Genomic DNA, 18,386 nt, shown 5'->3' on the forward strand with positions numbered 1-18,386 from the left:
ACATCATATGTAGCTGATAAAAGATCTTTTTGTGTATGTGCCACAAGTTGTCTCAAGTAATCTTGAAGTCAGTCTATTGGTATAAGTAGAGTCTTCAAAAACTAAACTTCCTGGAACATTCTGCTGTCCATAATGGTTTGTATGATACATTATTGCTCAAGGTTCTTTAAAGATCATTAACCTCTCAGTTTCAGTGTCTAAAACTTCTCTTCAAAACTCATTCAAAAAGTTTTAGTGTAGTTTTCTTCTTTTAGAAGAAATACAGATTGTGAAAGGTGAAAAAGTGTTTAAATTGCACTTGTTTATGCAGCCCTATTAACAATGCTAAAACAATATGACCATAAAATATTAATTTAATTTATTTGTTTACATTTTCTTACTGGTTAAGAGAAGCGAAGGCATTAGTGCCTTTACACATTTCTTAAGCTTGAATTTTTTTTTTTTTCTTTTTTGAGACAGAGTCTCACTCTGTCACCATGCTGGAGTGCAGTGGTGTGATCTCGGCTCACTGCAACCCTCCGTCTCCCAGGTTCAAGCAATTCTCCTGCCTCAGCCTCCTGAGTAGCTGGGATTACAGGTGCACGCCACCATGCTCGGCTAATTTTTGTGTTTTTAGTAGAGACAGGGTTTCACCATGTCGGCCAGGCTGGTCTTGAACTCCTGACCTTGTGATCCACCCACCTCTGCCTCCCAAAGTGCTGGGATTACAGGCGTGAGTCACTGCATCTGGCCAAAATATATATATATTTTTTAACTTTGAAAGCAAATCTGTAAGATCAGTATTGGATTTCTTTCTACATTTCAGCATGTGTTGAAATTGTAAGATGTCTAATTCATTTATTCAAGTGAGATTCCGATGTATTTAGAATTTAATAAAGATGAGCCCTGGATGATGCATTCTTCCCTGTTAAATATTTAGCTGTTTGTGTTAGTTCTGTGGTTTCCTGAGGCAAAAATTTAAACTGTTAATATATAGAAGATTTAAACTATAAAAATGGTAGATGCTTTAATTTCTTCTGGGGCAAAACTGGTCACTTTGAATACTTGCAAGAAAACAATGCAAATATTCATGCAGCATATATTTATTGAAAAATAAGCTCTGTGCTTAACATCTATACATGAGAAGCTGATAATCAGATAAATCTATATCTAATTTTTTAAGGGAGACATCAATAAACTTTAAAGATGAGTGACAGATGCAGAATATTTATACAAAGTTACTTCTTTATGAGACTGCCTATAAAAGTAACCTTTGATGTAAGACTATAATATCTTGGTTAACAACTTTATTGAAGCTGAACATTAACACAATTTCTTGGATATAAAATGAGAATCATTAAAAGGGAAGATAAGCTTTTTATGAAAATATGCCCTTCCCTTTTGCTGTTTCTGTTGATTTGAGAATCATACAAGTATTTATTTTTTTCTTCATTTTGTATTGTTAAATTGAAATTAATGATTTTCATAAAATATCATTTTATTTAATGCAATCGACTAGATATACAATTTAACTTCAAAACCCCTCCAACAATTGACCGTATAAGACAATGTGAATAAATATATATTAAGGCATATGATTAAAAAAATAAAATGCCTGATAGCATTCCCATTTGACGGTATATATTAGAGGCCATAGAAAAGTGATAAACACTTTTATAAAGGAGAAATATTTGAACAAAATGTACAGATATATCTCTCTAGGAGTATGGTCAACAGAGAACAAAGGAAAAATGTCTTTGTCTTAAATCACTTATTTTTTTGAGAGCTTGAACATCCCACGTCTGCTTTGGTCTAATGAAAGAGTGCCATCTATTGGATGACCTTGAAAAAGTACTTAAATTTCATAAATGTTGTATGGGAAAATAAATCAGTGGAGAACAGTTATTTTGGAAAAATTTATAATTGTATCAGTCTTTGTCTATGTGAGTGTATAAGTTACCTGAATCTTATGCTAAGAAAAGAAGAAGAATCTGCCCATCAATGTTGTTATTTTATAGTACATTTATGCAGCAATAGAAGTCTCAAAAACTCAGCAAATTTTCTGATTAAGACATGTAATTTTTTAATTCAAATGTTTTATAAACTTGAGATCACTGACATGCATCCCATATCACTCATACATACTTTTGTTTACTTGTGATTTAAATAAAGGAATCTGAGAATTGGACTCTTGAGCTTGTATTTTGACAACAAGGATCTGTTTAAATCTTTCTCAAAGTTACATTGCATTACATTTAAACTAAAAACAAAAGGAAAACAAGACACATTAGCTTGGTTTTTTAAAAAAGCAATGTTCTTGTTTTATCTTTCAGCCCCAGAACTTGCCAGTCAAGATGAAAAACTTCTTCTAATGTAATCCAGCTTGAAAGCTACTCAAGAGCAGCTAACTGAGCAAATAGCAGAAACAGTTCGCCAAGAACAGAACAGTAGAAAACCCCAGGCAGAGCTGAAGACAGTGACAGAAGGGATTATTGCTTCTGAAGAAGAAAAAAATGATTACAAGTGAGTTGTTTTTTAGTATTTCAGAAAGTTTTACTTTACATACTGAGATCAAGTCAGTCCTTTTGACTTTAGTTGCTAAATGTTTAACTCTCTCTGTCTTGCAAAAGGTTATGAGTGTATGTGCTAGCTTGCATAATAAATTATTGGCTCCAAAATACGATACAGACTTATCTAAAATGGCACATGTTAAAAATTGTAACAGTTCTATTCCAGATTCTAAATAATGATGTCGTGGTCAACTTTGTTTTAAACTGTCAAGAAATGTTCAAGGTAGATGTACAAGAGAAAGAATACACTGTGTTTCTGTAACACCTATCTGCCAATGGCATTCTCGTCTTTCTCCTTTTGGAGTCCAAAGGTTACATATGGCTCTGGTTGGCTTTCTTTTTTGTAAAAGTATCTGCTCTAAGCAAGACACTATTAAATTGAGAGACATTTAGAGTAGAATTTTTGGTCAGACCATCAAGGCATGTAAGAAACTGTGAAGAAAGCAATAAAAATCTATGCTAATTTTGAAATATCCATGGAAACTTCTTAGTGAAACATCTTCTAGTATTGAATTTCTGCTTTGATCATCTAGGTATTTATGTAATGATCATACCTAATACAATGCTTTTAAATTTTATTATTTTTCAAATAAATGTTAGAGAATTTCCATTTTGAGTGTTGTCATTAAATCTTCTATACTTTCTGTCCTTCTCTTGGTTTTCTTAGTCTACTATTAAAAAAATAAAGAAAATAATATAGTCAACATGAATACCTATGTCGGCCCCACTCTGTCTTTCCCTTTTACTCTATTTGTCAAGAATTACACTTTGCTCATTGAACTTTGGTTAAATTTAGTAATCACAGTCAGAAAAAGCATACACATCTAAACTTTTTTTTTCTCCTGTCACTCATACCTTTGAACACAGTCCTGAGGCCAGAACTAAAATGTGCATTTGCTATTAACTCATCTTTGGAAATGAAATTTTAAACTTACATGACTTACAGAATATGTTGATATTGTCTATCAATATCATTTCAATATATTACATATGATGAATGTTTAAGTAGCCTTGTGATTTATAATTTATAAAATTATGTTGAAATATATTTTTATATTTGACTAATTTATTTCTGTTTTTCAATCCAAAGTTTTAATATTACAGGCATTAAAAATAATTCTACAGACTAGACTGACACTTTACATGCTTCTAAATAAAGATAAACACTCAGATAAACTGTTTGCTCTTCATGTACCTTCAGTCAGATGCCTTAATTCAGACAACAAAAAAGCTACCTTTAGCAAATATTAAAAGTAGAAATTGATATTAAGAATTAAAAGCATATCAGGTGAAGTTTCTTACTGAATTACTAAGGTAATGTACTACTGTTATAAATATTATGATTTTTAAAAATAGCTAAATTATATTGGGGAATTAGATGCTTACAATACAGAGAACAAGAAATGTATAAAAATGATTATAAATATCTAAAGCTAATTATAGTGTGTGATGTTAAGTTAATGTTATAAAATAATGACACTTTTTAAAAAACTTAGATGTCAACTTAAAGGCACATTTTTAGTACACTCACAAAAATGTTTATTTTTGATCTGGAAACCGGCATGTAATGACCTGCTTCTAGGATTTGATTTTATAAGAAAATCATGTTGTGATTCATCCAGTTAAAATGCACAGAGTGATCAAACTTCAGCTTTATGTGCTTTATCTATATTTATCTATTTTATTTTCCAATATTGCTTGAGTATGAAATTAAGTAGGATATTCTTTTTCAATGTGAAAGCATTGGTGAGGTATACAAATATCAGCTACAATTTAAGAAGGGTAGAATTGCAACAGTATTTTTAAGTCTATTTGCAGCAGTTTAACAAATATGTCAAAAGTCATAAATTAAAAATATTAATATGCCCTGTTATCAGAAAATGTTACTGACTGTTAAATAGACTGAATAATGATCATAATCAAAATGATGATTTCTTTAGAGAAGCAAGATCACTTTTCCTTTAAAAAATAGCCTTAATATCATATTGTTGTAGGATATGCTTACATGCGAGATGTTTGTATCTAAACATGAAAAAATACGCTACTGTGTAAGTGTGAAACAAAGTCAAATTCTTTCTGGCCTAAAAATAGATTTCCTTTTGTTTATTTTTCTCCTCTGAATAGGCAGGTGGCATGAATTGGTCAAATTAACCAATTGACTTGGTACTGGGCAGTGCCAGATACTATGGTGTTCACCAGTCGGTAAAAAGACAAGCCACATATCATAAGACATTAAAGCATTATAGTTATTTCCCTTAACCAATACTCCCTTGTTTGGCAAAGACTGGAGTTTGACAAAGCGTTGCGGGGTGATATGTATAAAGCATAAAGGTATGGTCAAAGACTTCAGTAGTTTAAGGGTTTGCAATGATAATAGAATTTTGCTGCAGAGATAAGAGGATCTCACTAGAAAATAACACTCTGGGGCAATTGTTTTTTCAAATATGAGAAACACATTTATGAATTTTTTTTATTTAAGCAAAAAAGAATACAGAAACTGAAATATGATTTTTTAAATGTGTTGGAATTAGTCATAAAAATAAGAAGCATAATTTGTATTTTAAGGGATCTACTATAACTTAAAATATATGCAGGTTTCTACATGTATTTTCCTAATAATGGTAATGAGTCTTAGGAATTTTTTTGGGGAAAATAATTACCTCAAAATAATTTCCTTCATTCATTGACTTTGAAGTAGTCATTCAGAAACACCCGTGTTTCTATACCACCAATATCTATTACTAGGCTGTAATTTCTTAACTAAATATAAAGTTCAAAAAGAAACATGTAAAAAAAATTGGTAATCAAAAGGAAGACATTTGAGTTATTAAAATGTGACCCTCAAGTTTTTGGTTCCATAAAGTTGAATTTTGAAGAACACATTGGATTTAGGTTTTATTTTTCCCTCCGCTTTTTGAACTAAATGTAGAGAACACACACCATACACTCAGTATAAGCCTGTTACACTTGAAAGATTTGTTCTGAATGTCCAGTGGGAACCTGGAAATCGTAATAATTTGTAGTATCGATTGAGTGAAGCTATGCAGCTGGGGCCTCCAGTGAATAGACAGGAATAGACATTTTATTGATTAACTTTTACAGTCATATTTTCAAGACTCCGCTGCAACATAATTTTCACTTCCCAGCTTTGTGTTGCTGCATCATGAAACTTGGATTCTTCTCCTTTAACATTTACCCACTTGAGGAAAAAAGTATGGACATGTCTTGCCAGGGTTGTATTCTGCAGAGGTGTGTAACTTTCTGGGAAATGATTTCTCTAAAGTGATACTCTACCAAAAATAGTAAAAAGAAACTATCTGGTTATAACAGTTTTGGAAATATCATTATGGCTGTTATTTGGTAATTAAATTTCTTCATATTTTTCTCATTCTTTTCTTGCTTAAGGATCTTAATTTTTCTATTTCAAATTCTTGCATGTAACCATCAAAATGAATTATTTTGTGCTGGCTTTGTTTTTAATCATTTATATGTTATATTTTATTTAATATGAGCAGCAAGAGAAAAATTATGATTATAATAGTCTATAATTTAGTATGAAATGAAAACTATTAAATACTAAATCATTTTGGCCAACATTTCAAAGTATGAAATGTGAATATATACATATTGAATATATGTGGTATTTCTATAATTCAGTGAAAGTTTTCTTTATCTAAGCAAAGTATGTTGCATTTGCACAGATAAACATATTGCAAATATTTTGTGTATAATCATGTTTATTTATCTCAAGTTCTTTACTACTTTGCATTTTTGGTCACTAGAACAAATGGCAGATTTTTATACCTATGTATATGGAAAAGATTTCATATAAGAGCTGATGACAAATAGACATTAAATTAGGTTTGAAAATGGAATTTTTAAAAATGTTGCATCAATTCCTTTTTAAAAACTCATATCTCTGAATATCTTATATTTCTGGCTTTGAAAAGTCTAGCAGCTTCATATTACTACACAAGTCTAGAAGAGATAAAATAGAATTAAATGATACCAAATTTAACAACAAGTTTTAACAGTTAAGTAAGACAATTTATATTCTATAAAGTTTATACCTGATTTAGGTAATTTCAGTTTATTTTTATTTAAGATTGATAATTAAAGTAGAATTTCGATTCTAAAATTCATAATTTAAAAAGTATTCAAAGCATTTTAAGTTAGTAATTTATTGTTCATTTAATTGAAAATGATAAATTGAGTAAAATATTCTTTCTTATTAGTAAAAATGTGAAACTGATATATTTTCTCACTTCATCGAATAACTTTTATAATATTTAATACTTTTGTAGTTGGTTGTGTATATATTTTCAAAGATACAACTATAGAGAATGTGCTGTGATTTTTCATCCGTAGAGCTTTAATTTATTGTATAATAAGTATTATCAGCACCTTTATGTACAATCTATATGTAAAGACAGCAGTTGTTGAAGTTCCACAGCTACTATAATTAATGGAGCACACTGATGTGTTGCAAAATTAGTTACTTGCATATATGTAAATATGTTTTTTACGCTAATGGAATACATATTTTTTTACATAAAGCCAAAATGACTGAATAAAATATTTCGAAATTGATTATTTCCTTCTTCACACTAAAAGAATGAATAAAATAATATATAAATAATATAGGTATTTTCATAACTTATGTGGCTTTTTAATAGAAGATTCTTACTTGCATAATGAAGTATGTTTTGACCTTATTTATCAGAATAAGAAACACAATTAAGACAGATCAAATAATAAGCATAAAATACAAAAGTCTGAATTGAGATTGATTTCAGTGTAATACTGTAGAGGAATCCCCACTTATTGATCAATTTTAAAGCCCATACATAGCACTTAGAAAGATAAAGTAAGCAAGGTCAGATAATCAAAGCATTTAAATAGTAAAAACAGCAACTGCCACTGTAGACTGCTAAAATAAATCCATAATACAAATTGCTTTAGCAAAAAGTGGATGAGCAGCTGATCTTCCTATTGAACTCGGATACTGTTCAGTGACCACACTGGGAAAAGATTGGGAGAAATGCCTTCAAGATCAATATTGAGTGAGATGTAGCAGGGATTCATTTTGAACCTGCAAGCATTACAGGTGTGAGAGTATAGACATCGTCAGGAAATGTCATCAGGTGGAGATTGTTTAATGCAGCTAAAAAGTGCCATCTATGCATGATACTGCCAAATAACAGTAGTAGAAATGCTTTCTTAATTATTTCAATAAATTGTTTAAATGGGTTTAAGACAGGCCTAGCATGTGAAAGTTTACTTTATATTAAAATAGTAATGCAAATATTACCAAAATAAATTAATATCTCTCCATCAATATATTTTACACAAAATTATATCACTAATAGTTGTTTAGGATGTCAAATAATTATGTGATGGTATTCACTGCAGAAGTATAAAACTTAATTATAAAACAGGTGATGGAAAGATCACTTTTTGGAATGTTATAGGAAGAGAATACACTTCTGTTGTGACTCCTTTTTAAAACTTGTTGGAATTTGGGGAGTTCTAATTTAATGAAAGTATTTGAATTCTACTGGCTCACTTTATATTCTTGGCTTTAGTGAATTCCAGTGGGAGTTTTCAGTATGTGGATTTATGACCAGCAGAATTAGTTTTAACATTTTTAATTTCTTTTCTTACAAAGTTTGAATTTAACTTCTACTTGATGAGACATCTTCATGACTATAATGAAGTTTTGTGGGAAACAACATAATTTAGCATAAATACTTGTAGTTTTATTATGTTATATTTTAGAACAAATTGATTCTTTGGACACAATGGACAATATTGTGATTTAATTACTCCTTTCCATTTTTCAGGGTGCCATAGGTGTCATCTTCATGTCATTATCTGTTTTCATAGCTTCTAAATTTATGTACATACTAATTAAACAAACAGTATTGTGTCTTGACAAGAGGATTTCCCACACATACCTTTCCAATGGAATATAACCATAGTCTCCTGGTAATTTCAATCTTTACAATATTACGGATTGGGAGATTTTACTTTATTTACAAAAACCTCTCTAAGTGTAACTTCTTAATTAAATGACCTAATTTAAAACATTGAATTATTTTAATCTGTTTCCTTCTAGACCAGGGAAGAAATAAACAAAATGGAGATTGGTTACATTTAAGACAGAATTTCTATAGCAAAAGAAAATACAAAAATCAGAATTGGGGCTTAAAAGTTGTATAATCTGGCCAGGCACGGTGGCTCATGCCTGTAATCCCAGCCCTTTGGGAGGCCGAGGCAGGTGGATCATAAGGTCAGGAGATTGAGACCATCCTGGCTAACATGGTGAAACCCCATCTCTACTAAAAATACAAAAAATTAGCCAGGTGTGGTGGCGCACACCTGTAGTCCCAGCTACTCGGGAGGCTGAGTCAGGAGAATCGCTTGAACCTGAGAGTCAGAGGTTGCAGTGAGCCAAGATCACGTCACTGCACTCCAGCCTGGGCGACAGTGAGACTCTGCCTCAAAAAAAAAAAAAAAAAAAAAGAAGTTGTATAACTTAGGCTTAGTTTTTTTCCATTCCCTTCTTACCGTAATGAATAGTTATTTACAACTATTGTAGTCTCCATGTTTACTGTATGAAATGCTGATAGCAGCGATTTTAATGGTAAAATTGTGAAACAATATTCATAGTTGTCAGAAAAAGGTCATTCCATTTGCATTCATTAGAAACCTGGAGGACCATGCAGTGTGTGTTTCCTTTGGGATGGTGCAGCTATTGATTTATATACAGCTGGAGGAAAAATTAATTAGGATTATATTTCACTTATTACTGCGGGCTGTGTAATAAGAAAGAAAAACACTTTTTGTTAGAAAGTTGAACAGAAAATACCTATATGGAATCATTCTTTCTTAAATCACAACTACTTCATCATACAATTTTTTTTATAACCTAGTTAAAGGCTTAGCATTTGTGGCAATTTAATTAGCACCTTGAAAAATAAGTATTTTAGCACATATATTAATAATGATAATTTAAATTAAGCAAAAGAGACATTTTCTCCTTGTTAGTTGAAACTTTCCTTCTCTAAGCTAAGTCTTTGTATATTTGTCTACAGTGAGTTTGCAGGCTTGGGAGACTTTTTGCCAAAAGAGTTAAATAAAAAACAAAACAGAGACCAGAATCAGGTGAATTCTCAGGGTGAAGAAACATATCCCACAAATGAGAGTTTCAGATCTAAGTATATATTTGGCTTCTTTCCATGAACATCACGCATAGTTTTTGTATGTGACACATGTTTGAGTTTCATCAAATTGTAGCTACTTTTAATTACCAGCAGAGAATAATTTCAAAATGCGGTAGTCAGATGATAAAAGGTAATTTTTGTGTGTTCAAGACATACTTCATGAATGGAAACATCTGCCTATTGTGACATTTCTAACATTAAAATTCTATAAACTCTCCTATTGTTTTTTAGATGAGTAGCATTTAATAGAAACCCACTTCCTGGCCAGTGGTGAGCAATGAAGTGTTGAATCAGCATTTATGGGAAATACAATATCAAACAGAGGCCTTTTGATGCCACTGTAATAATCTAAAAGTAAAGTATATAAACTCATTACTACTATTAGAAGTTCGTAGGCTTTATGAAAAGAGCTTATGAAAGGTCATCAAGAAAAGAGTATAAATCTGGGTTGCTAATATATTTTATAGATTAAACATTATCTAAGAAATGATGCCTAGGATTAAAAAATACAATGCGCCCCTCTCCAAACTTTTAAATATTTTTTCTCAACTATGACCATAAAAATCTATTTCTTGGCTGGTTACAGTGGCTCATGCCTGTAATCTCAGCACTTTGGGAGGCTGAGGTGGGTGGATCACCTGAGATCAGGAGATCGAGACCAGGCTGGCCAGTATGGTGAAACCCTGTTTCTACTTAAAAAAATACAAAAATTAGCTGGGTGCGGTGGCGTGCACCTGTAATCCCAGCTACTCAGGGAGATGAGACAGGGGAATTGCTTGAACTTGGGAGGCGGAAGTTGCACTGAGTTGAGATCACGCCACTGCACTGCAACGTGGGTGACAGAGTGAGACTGTCTCAAAAAGAAAAAAAAAAGGCCTATTTCTGAATATATCTAGTGGAATATAAATTTAGTGAACTTTTTTCCTTTTCATCTCTTTTTCAAATACTTGGAGTTCTTTCAAGAGAAAGAAGTTTTTACCTTGAGTAATTTGGGACTTTGCTTTCTAGAGTGATTCATGATATTTTCCATGATGGCACATTTTGCATTCATTTGCAAAAATCCTATGAGATCATTATATGAGATTCATTGCAAGCCCTTGGCTTTTGTAGTGAATCTAGCTTTTCAGCTTGTTTTGGGGGTCATGCTATGTGATAAATTAATTAGATAACTAAGAATTATATAAAATCATGGAAGTACAAGGCTAAAATTTTGAATTACTTTCTTCACTAAAAAAAAATGATCAGATCTATATTTCTTAGGAAAATTTATTAATCAGGCTATATATTGGTTCACAGTTTATTGAAAAGGTAATATTTTAAAGATATTGATTTCTTAGGTTGTGAGAAACACAAAAGATAACTCAGATATGGTTCTTTACCATGAAGTGCTCATAAACTAGTAGGGAAAATTTCATGGAAAAAGTGGATAATATGTAATATGGATAATATTACAAAACTGAATAATATGCAATATGTTATTTAAGCATAAAAGAAAATCATGTATAAAACAATGAGTGACATCTTCCTTTCAGAATGATTATTAAAGAAGAAATAATTGGGAATTATATTTTCAAAATGGGTAAATATTTGACAGAGTATTTTACATGGACAAAAGGCTAAAGAGCAAAATCACAATGATGAGAAAGTATCTCTTTTTTGCTCTAGAAAATGGTAGATCATTTCCTAGAGAATATTTAAATGACTAGACAGGCAAGTTGAAACCACAATAGAGGGAGTCTTCTATAGGAGATTTAGGAATTTATATTTTGCTTAGATGTAATGGAGAGATTATGAAGAGTCATGAGCATGGAAGCATATATGAGCATAGTAATTCTAGAGAAGAAACAATCTTACTTTCTCTTTTCCCCAAACATTTCACCTGGCTTTTTCCCAATCATCCTTAGAAATTGACTGTTGGTTTGGCTCCCCCCTGTGCCTGACTCCTCACCCATTCCAGAATGAACTATTATCTCACATACTCCGTGCTTGCATGGCACCAAATGAATGCTCTATTATATAGTGTGTATCCCACCTTTCTATGCCTACTGGTATAATAATAAAACCCATTTCCCCCACTGCATGGTTTTGAGTTCATTATTATCTTCCTGAACCATTGTAGGCACTGACATCTTTTCTTAGAAGTTAGATTAGTAGAGTATGAAGAGAATGAATTTAGCTCTGTGTCTGGTCCAATCTGTTTCTAATCACTGTAAAACATACTGAAATGCTGGCCTGACCCCTAGCATCTTTTGAGAATAGTTTCAGACAATGCTTCTATGAGTGGGAGAAATGGATTGGGTAAATGGAAGCTTTATTGAGGTAGCCAGACATGCTAGATGGCAAAAAATTCTGAAATAAGTGTGCTTACAATTCTGTTTTCAGTATTTGGTGGGAGAAAAAAGGAAGAGAGATAGAGTATAGTAGTAAATGAAAAGGCGTGAGATCTCAAAAATCTTTTGAGATTTATTGCATGGCATGGTGACTATAGTTAGTTATAATGATTATACTTTCTAAATTGCTAAGAGAGTAAATTTCAAATGTTCTTACCACAAAAATGATAAATATTTGAGGCAATAGACATGTTAATTAGGTTGATTTAATCATCCCACATTGTATACATATATTATAGCAAAACTTTGTACCCCATAATACATACAATACTAAAAGGGGTGAGAGAAGACTAGGTCCTTATGTAATGTAGACTTGAACTTGAGGGTATACAGAAGATAAAGAGCTAGTGGGCATGGGCAAGAAGTAAACTAGGTAATTGATAGAGCAAGAAATTAAAAGATGTAGCAGATATGTATGATATGTAAAGACAGATACTTAGAGGGATATCCTTTACATTTGAGAATAGGCAAGGGTGGGTGATAGGGATGTGGGAAAAACTTGAGGGCATGTCAGGAAAATGAGAATGTCATCTGAAATAAAATCTTCTAATAAAACTAGTAAGATAGGGATTTGGAGTACTTTGAGCAGGATTGTCAAAAACTGGTAAAACTGTTGAGGGAAAGATGAGAAGGCAGCATTACTAAGTTGTGCTTAAGGAAAATTACATTCTCAATATGTTGAGCATTTATTGGACAAAGATAACCAGCTTAAAATGAATTTGAAAATGTTAAATTCATTTAACAACTATTTATTTAGGTCCTACTCTGTGCCTAACGCTGATCTAACCCCTATGTATGAACATCACATAAAACAACAAAGTTCCTGCCCTCAAGGAGGTTATATTCTAGTGGGCAGTCAGATAAATATATATATATATATATATATATATGAAAAATATGTTATATTTAAATATACAAATCATATATTGTGTTACATAAATTATACGTGTTATACTTAAATAATATATCTACACATATACATTAGTATAGGCTACATCTTTCATAGATTTTATCATTTTTTCATCATATTAAGAGACTTGGCTATCAAAAATGTGAAAGCACTTGGATGCCACAGCTTTCTCCAGGTCTGAGAACATTTTTTGTTCTGGAATCCGTTCTCTTTTTATGATTTGCCTGCTTTCTGAAGACTGGAGAAGGGGACATTTTAATGCCTGTGATAAGAACTCTGGGAACTTTATAACAATGAATGACAATATTACTAAAATACATGTCCAAATTACAGTTGCACTTTTCCTTTCAGATACCTTACATTCTTTCTCTTCTTTTAACTTTGAGTTTTGTCTTGGGTCTTTTCTTTTGGCCCTCCTCTTGACTCTTGATCACATTCACCGCTTCACTTACAGGAATGAATGAAGTGGGAAAGTCATTGAGCTATCTAATATAGGCAGCAAAGATCCACTCCCTCCCATGTTTGTTCTGCTCCTGGAAAAGTAAAATTAATCTAATGTATATGTTAAAATTAGTCTGTCCTTTATCGAGGTTGCCGTTGAATCTCTCTACTTTCCTGCAGGCATGAAGTTGAGTTAGTGTCTCTTCCACTGCCATGCCATCTGGCCATTTTCACTTTATTCCAATAACACTTAGCAGAGGTGGATTCAAACTGGTGGTGACTTCCAGACATCTGAGCTATTCTTGATTTCCATTAAGGTAAAAGGGAAGCCCAGGCTTATGTAGCATAATTAACTGGACAACACCTCAAAAGAATTTGGAAGTATACACTCAGAGATGAATTAATTTAATTTTTTAAAGAAAAACATATTTAAAAGACTAAAGCAAGTACAAATACAGACCTGAGAAAGACTTTAGACTGAATTATCACAGTCCAAAGTAAAGATTGTTACTATGACATATTGCGTTACCCATCTACCTAATTGAAGTCATTTTTTTAGTTGCTAATATACTGACTGCTGATGGAGAAATTTGTTTCTGTTTGCTTGTGTTGAGTTTGCTTTATCCTCCTCACTCTAGAGCCTGATGTGTCCTTTTTTATGACCTTGGATATGTTCCCGATTTCATCCAATCATTCACTTAATTGAACATTATCTGATTACCTCCCCACCTGGGCGGGAGACCTCCAAACACTGTAAATATTCATATGCTTCAAATGTAAGTGAAGGTCAAACTCATACATAACTGAACACCTTTATCCAGAGCATCACAGATGTCTCGTTTCTACAAAATAGATGTTGGAAACTACAAGAATGAATAAATGAACTCTCCACAGCTTACTGCCACGTAAACTTGAAAGTCTTGTGATACTCAATGGCAAATCCAAGTGTGGAGACAAGAAATATGGTGATGACACTTGAGTAATCAAATAATCAAATATTGTAAGAGAGGCTATATCTCACTGAAGCCTGAACTAATGTGAAATTATTAGAAAAAGAGAGACTCTAATGAGAATTCAAAATAGCATAATAATGAAATATATGGCTTCTCATTTAGTGAGGACTCAATGTGTGCCAGGCTTTATACTGATTGGTTACCTACATTGTTTCATTGAGTACTCACATCAACTGATCAAAATCAATATTATTGTGATTGGTTATTAGATAAGGAAGCTAAGGACTGTAGAGATTAGAGAATTTTCTGTTATATCGGTATCTAAGATTTAACCTCCTGCGTAGCTAGGCCCTGAAATCTATATACTCAGCTATTAAATAAACTATATAAATTTAAAGCTAAAATATGCATGGGAAAAAACCTTAGTTGATTGAGGGAGAAGATTCAGAGTGTCTATTTAAATAGATTTTGGAGTGAGAGCACTAATTTCAACAGCTATAGATTATATCAGTAAGCAGATCATAATGCTACAGTTATAATTTGTAAATGTGGCGATAAATAAATAATGAAATTATACAAAATAAGCCTTAAACATAAATAGAAAATTATAGCATGTCTATTAAAAATATTCTAGAAGAAAGCCTTAACAACAGATCAAGTTTCTGACCAATGGGCCAGATTGTGATATAATTAAAAATGTTTTGAACCATAATGATGAAATAATCCAACTTGCTTGATATATTTATAAACAATAACTATTATTAAATGTAAACATGCATACCTCATACAACCAAAATAATATAATTTTAATAGGGGAACTAGTGCAATTTTAGAAACTGCAAAATAACAAATTTTCCTTGATAGTAGAAGTAGTTCTCTATATATTTACTTGATATTTAACAGAAATAAGTACTCTATGGTGCTTTGAAGAAAATTCTGAATATTCACCTTCAGTGAAGTGATGTTCACAAATGCGTGTGAAGTGAGTGAAGTAATGTTCACAAATGTGTTTTCAAAACATAAAACTTACGTTAATTCATTTGTTTGGTAAATCCAAAGAAGGATTGAGGATGATTGGAAATTTAAACTCACTTTTTCCAGTAGAAATAAATGACAACAAAACAAAAAGAACAAGGCACAAGTAGAAAGCAAGCACAGTAATTATGAGTGAAGCTGGCTATAGAAATCTCTGCATTTGAGCATCTGGCATCAGTAAATTAATACTTGGACTGAAATGCAGTGTAGCTGATTATTGAATTATATATGCTAGATTTTTACTTTGAGAAGGGACCCAGGGAGAACTTGGAATATTAAAATGGGAAAAACTTTAAGAGGAGAGACTCATCCTGTTCCACCATGCTGATCAGAAAGGGTACTTCTGAGGGAGCAGTGAATACATGACCTGTTTTGGAAAAAATAGGAACTCAACTGTCAGAAAGAGCCACAGAGAGAAATTTAAGAACCCTGAATAATTGTGTCAAAATATCAGCCTTAATTATTTTGGAGAAAACAAGTAAGTAGATCTTTATATCCTTGAAGTTCAAGTAGAGTTGTGCTTCCTTTATGACCTTACACAGCTGGGTTAGTTTGTTCTCTAAAGGTGTTTTTAGGTAAACTTGCTTTTAGTCTCAAACCATGCACTTAAATAAAGATGAATTTAGTCAGGATTTCAGGTCTAATTTCCCACTCTGGAAGCACTGTGTCAAGAAACAAAAAGAAAATTTTGAAATAAAATCTCCCCTGTTGGAACAAATGGATTTCTCCTCTTCATGAAGTCTCTATTGCCCTCTGACCTTCAAGATTCTTTTTGCTAGTGAGACAATCACATTAGCCTGGTGTGGCAAAGAGGAGACACTTTGAGAAAACAGTATTTTGCATGAAACAACTTTTAATTTTTTCCCTGATGAGTCTGGAAGCCTATGGCTACTTTTAAACTCAACTGTATAACTCTAGAAAAGTAAATGTGCCACAGTACTAAGCCCATTGTTAAAGGGAACTTACAGTAGTATGTAACAAATGGGCACAAAAGGAAGAAAAGGAGGAAGTAAGGCTGGAAAAAAATCAAACAAAAATGCCAACTTGTATTTCTATTGCTTTTTTGCCTCCTATATCCATTGAAATTTTAGTTTGGATTATCCAAACAGAATAGGAATATATATCAATATTCTAGGCTTGCAGGAGATCACATTGAAAATAGAGAAAGTCTGTGAACTACAAGTATAGTGGTAGATCTGGAACAGGAATACTGATTTCCTGACTAACCTGGGTATTCTTGTAATTAAGAGTTCTATTGAATGAAATCTGAGTTTTATAAAAGTGTCTTTAGAAAACGATTCCATATTTCCATTTCACATAACTCAGTATGAACGTGAGAATTGAGGTTCAGCAGATAAGCAGCAAGAAATGTAACGTGCAAAACGATTCTTACCCCCCGGTGAATATTTCATGTATGCTTTTCTGTTCTTTAGGTTAAAGTAAATTTTTGCTCATACAAGAAATAAATTTTGCTTAGGTAAAATGTAGTGTATTATTTTTCTTCCTATAATTAGTAAGTGGCCTTGAGGGATCAAAATTGCTGAGTAGTATGATAAAGCACTTGTTAATGTAGATTTGTTTATCCAAAACATATTCATTTTTTTTCTGAAATAAAAACCTCTTTAGTCAAATGGTATCACATAGTTAATTTATTTTCCCCTTTTTAAATATCAGACCATGTAAATTACACTGTAACACTCAAAACTGAGCTTGGCAGGGCTCAGGAGAAATGCTGCTCTGCACAAAAGAAGCTTTTAGTTAAGTAGGCTCAAATGTTCTTAGTTGGATTTGACTGCATCAGATAAATGAACAGAACACTTTATTTACATAGGAAGTAGACTACAGATGAACAAAGTGTTCTTTCCAATAGTAATACAGGACCTATTCTTAATATCAGACCATGTAAATTATTTCAACAGCTATAGATTATACCAGTAAGCAGATCATAATGCTACAGTTATAATTTGTAAATGTGGTGAAAATAAAAGTATATTTCATTGTATATACTTGTAAACAATATGTATGGTTATCTCCACATAAAATTCAGTTTATTAAAAAGATTTAAAATTTTAATATTGAAAAACCAGTTTGTTTTCTTTAAAAACCATGGAGTAAGCACTCTTCTAATTGAGCAACACCTCTTGATGGTCTGCTGAGACAGACAGACCTGAGTTTGAATCCTTATAAACTATTGCCACCTTGAACAAATTATTTTACTTCTAAGACTCAGTATTTTCATCTGTAATTTGGAGATAATAATGTCTTCCTTCTAGGGATGTTAGGAGAGGGCAGACAATTTTGTAGAGGGCATGCACTCTGCCTGACACGTTATGGTTCTCAATAATTGGTAGACATTATCAACCTAGACATTTTTTATTGTCACATAAAGGATGCTACAAATTTTCTAATAACAACAACTCCACCATTACCCTCTGTTTTGGGACATGATGGATACAAGATGAAACAGATTAATATATTTAGAGAATATTGCCCTTATTTGTGCCTTGATAAATGGATATAAAGTAGTACCCGGCAACTACCAAAGGGAGATTTTTGTGGTAAGTTTCAACAGCACATGGGTTATTGCCTGGCTCCAGCCCTCAAGAATACAGAGGATTTCCTCCAAAGCTCAACAGCATCATATCTGGAATATTATTAGTGTCTGTAGAGAAAAGAAAAATTTGTTTTGGGGGGATTGTCTGGAAGTATTCCCTTTAAATTTGTAGTCTCTACAAATTTCATATTTTTCAAACTACATTATGCATAGTTTTAACATAATCCCTGTAAGAAAAAAAGAGATTAATTAATTTGTTACTGACAGTTACATTCTTTTTGTTTTTCTCAGAGGATGCATCTGCTTTCTATTCTGAACATGGTTCTAC

General features: G+C 32.1%; 1 long non-coding RNA gene across 3 annotated transcripts in view; it reads left to right on the plus strand.

Moving 5' to 3' along the window:
- The first annotated feature begins 2,393 nt into the window (after positions 1-2,393).
- LOC123575223 (uncharacterized) overlaps positions 2,394-18,386 on the plus strand; it is a 118,892-nt gene continuing 102,899 nt past the window's right edge. For all 3 annotated transcript variants that reach the window (XR_012416935.1, XR_010577354.2, XR_012416936.1), the window contains exon 1: positions 2,394-2,502. This is a non-coding gene — a long non-coding RNA (uncharacterized lncRNA). The remainder of the gene's footprint in view (positions 2,503-18,386) is intronic.

The sequence above is a fragment of the Macaca fascicularis genome, chromosome 8, assembly GCF_037993035.2.
Source record: "Macaca fascicularis isolate 582-1 chromosome 8, T2T-MFA8v1.1".
Classification (NCBI taxonomy): domain Eukaryota; kingdom Metazoa; phylum Chordata; class Mammalia; order Primates; family Cercopithecidae; genus Macaca; species Macaca fascicularis.